A 3217-nucleotide genomic window follows, 5' to 3' on the forward strand; every position below is an offset into this window, starting at 1 on the left:
GCTGGATCAGATCTTCTAGAAGCAGCTCCTGTACTTACTGTTTGAATTCCAGACGGAGATGCTGAGATCTGTCCTGCTGAGATCCTAGAATGGTCCTATCAACCCAAACAGATCCAGAAAAAATGGGCTTTGGGATGTTCAAGAAGCTTAGTAGAGCAAGAATGTGATGATTTCTAGGACTGGTAACTAAAATACTGACATCTTTTACTCGGTATACAGCAAATAGCACCTGCTCCAACCGCCCATGGCCAGTCTGGTTCCTTTCCGTGGCCTTTGGTCTGGGATTTTTTTGGGACGACTCCTTTGGTCTGGGATCATAGGAAGAATTCTTGGCCCTGGCCACAAAGACAGACAAAGATTGATGGCCTGGAGAAGTAAGTGAAAGCTCAGCTACTCCCTGAGCTCAGCTACTCCCCGCCTCCTTCCTCTTCTTCTGGATGAGAAGGCCACCATGACTCTGATGCCTCCGTTCATCTCTCTGCTTCTGCCCTGATTCCTGGTGTTCACTATGAGGCCTCCTGTCCTGAAGCAGGTGATAGAGGGAGAGGTAATGTATTAGATTGCTTATTGGTGTGTCCAGTATATCTCAGCTGAAGTGGTGGTGGTCGGGGAGAATGAATGGCAAGCCTGAGCATGCCTGTAGGAGAGAAAATGGTGAATTTCATTTTACTTGGTCTTTCTAAGCTATAACATATACTGGTTTCTATGGTTAGGAACTCTGACTTGAGAGAGCAGGATGAACCTGCGTTCCTTCTATATACTGTAAACAGTTTAGTCATAACACCTGCCTCAAATTATCATCTGTAAAATGGAGATATTAATAACGTTTACCACACAGATTTTTGAAAGGATTAAGGAATAGGATATTTATATATAATTTAATTTCTGGCCTATAGCTAGCTACTATTTAAAAAAAAACATTTACTTTTTATGTATTTATTACCTTTAAAAAAAAAAAACAAAAAAAACCCAAACCTCAAAAACTCACTTTAATCACAACCTAACAGCGCCAGGTGCAATTTCTGGGGACAGACTCTGGGTACAATGCTGTGTGGCAACCACACACTCACACGGCTCTGAGAAGGCCCCCAAGGGGGACTTACCTTCAGGGACTGAGCCAAAGAATGGGGGAGGGGACTGGGGTACTCCATAGGGGAAGGTGCTACTTCTTGGCAAAAGAGATCTTCATAGCATTGTTCTGTGTGATCTTAAAGCCTTGCAGGACATCTCGTGCTGCTCCAGCCTGCACTTCATTGTCAAACTCCACGAAGTCGATGTCATGGCGCCCAGGGACCAGACGCACCTCCTTGAAGCCAGGGAACTGGGTGAAAAGCATGGAGAGCATGAGCTCGTTGGTCTCCTCAGGCAGGTTGGTGAGGAACAGGATGTGATTGGGTGGATTCTCGGAGAGAGGCTGCGCATGCGGCATCTGCCCAGGTATGAGCTGCTGTGGGGGCATGGCCCTAGAGGGGATCTGGCCAGGAGGGAGGCCTGGTGGCAGGATCATGCCAGGTGGTCGCATGTAGGGAGGCTGTCCTGGCATGTGGTGCATAACACGGGGTGCCTGAGGCATCGGTGGCATGCCCGGTACAGGCTGGACAGCACCCACCACGGGGGCACTGCCCCACCCTGAACAGCCTTTTTTGACAGCAGGTTTCTCCTGACTCTTGGGCTTCCTCTTCTCTCGTTTGCGATCTCTCTCCACAAAGGTGCCCTTCATCTTGGCAATGATGTCCGAGTCAGTCTTTGCGTACTGGATATGCATGGGCTTGCCGTAGAAGGGGAAGCCCTGCATGGAGCGCAGGGCGTTGATGGTGCTGCTGACCTCCTTGAAGATGACGAAGGACTGGCCCCTCATCTTCAGGCTCTGAGACACCAGGATATCCAGGATCTGGCCAAACTGGGAGAAGATGGCATACGGGGACTTCTTGAGCTCATCTTTCTTGATCTTCTCGTTGAGACTGTTGATATAAATAGTGTGGTTGGGACGGGTCTCGGGAACTGCCATGGTGTGAGATGTTCAGGTAAGGCTTAAAGAGGAGGAAAAAGTGACTTTAGCCCTAAGTTTCCCAAATTCTTTGTTCCAAAGGGCTGATGGGCTCTGCTCAGGGCTCTTTCTTCCAAGAGGAAGTCGGGTAAACTATTTATTACTTTTTATTTTTGTGTATCTTTTAGTGTTTTGCCTGATGTATGTATTGCATAACTTGTGTACCTGAAGAGGAGAGAAGAGGGCATCAGATCCCCTGGTACTGAGGTTGTAAGCCATTGTGAGCCACCATGTGGGAGCTGAGAAATGAACCTGGGTCTTCTGTAATAGCAATAAGAACTCTAAAGCTCAAAACCCTTTCTTCGGCCTCCTAACTTCCGCTCTCATGTTGTTTTGCTTTAGTTACGCCAGCCTTCCTTTTTTTTGGAACGAATACTATGCGTTACTGCTTTTGGAAGTGTTGATGTGGAAGAATCTAGAGCAAGAGGTTTAAGGTGTGTTCTCTATGAGTTCTGGTTTCAAATATTTTGACTTCTCAATTAAAATATTCAGTTTGGGTTTTAGCCCAGATGTTAGGATTGGCATCCCCTTAGCACATAAGTAATTTTTAAATACTCTTGTTTTTTCCAGGAGATCCTTCTTAAGCTGTCCCGTCTCTTGGGAGCCTGCGGTGGCTGCCCATTCCCTTTGAACTGAACCTCCAGCTCCTTCCTCTTGCGTTCAGTTACATTGTTTCTCTCCACCTTAGCCTGCACCATCAAGATTCCTTTCTCCTCCTTGCCTGCACAAACTGTTTCGGCTGAGTCTGGGGCACAGCTCTTGCCTTTGCCTCCGGCATATCCATTTCCACTTGGGATATTCTCACACCAGATTTTTGCCCAACCTTCAAGCTCCAACTTGAAGGTCCTCTATAGAGTTCCATATGGGTGATTTGAGAAGGGCAAACATGGAGCACTGGCTGCAGACTGGTGTGTGCTCTGTGGAATGTGTGCACATGCAAGCCATGCAACCCAGGCATTTCCTGTGCATGCTCCTCTGGCTACCTTCCCTTCTCCTGTTAACTAGTGCAAGTCTTCATGCCTGGTACCTATTACTCAGGGGAGGTAAGGACCATTGCTGAACCGAGGATGGAAACTGAGGATCCGCTGTGATGACTGAGGCCAGGTCCTAATTGGGCTTGAAGTGATGAAGCTGATTTGGTAACCAGAAAAATACAACGTTTGTAGAATA

At 47.4% G+C, this 3217-nt stretch overlaps 1 pseudogene; it reads right to left on the minus strand.

Moving 5' to 3' along the window:
* Positions 1-1133: 1133 nt before the first annotated feature.
* On the minus strand, positions 1134-2008 carry Gm5161 (annotated as a pseudogene).
* Between the last annotated feature and the right edge of the window lie 1209 nt (positions 2009-3217).

The sequence above is a fragment of the Mus musculus genome, chromosome 9 (assembly GCF_000001635.26).
Source record: "Mus musculus strain C57BL/6J chromosome 9, GRCm38.p6 C57BL/6J".
In the NCBI taxonomy this organism is placed as follows: domain Eukaryota; kingdom Metazoa; phylum Chordata; class Mammalia; order Rodentia; family Muridae; genus Mus; species Mus musculus.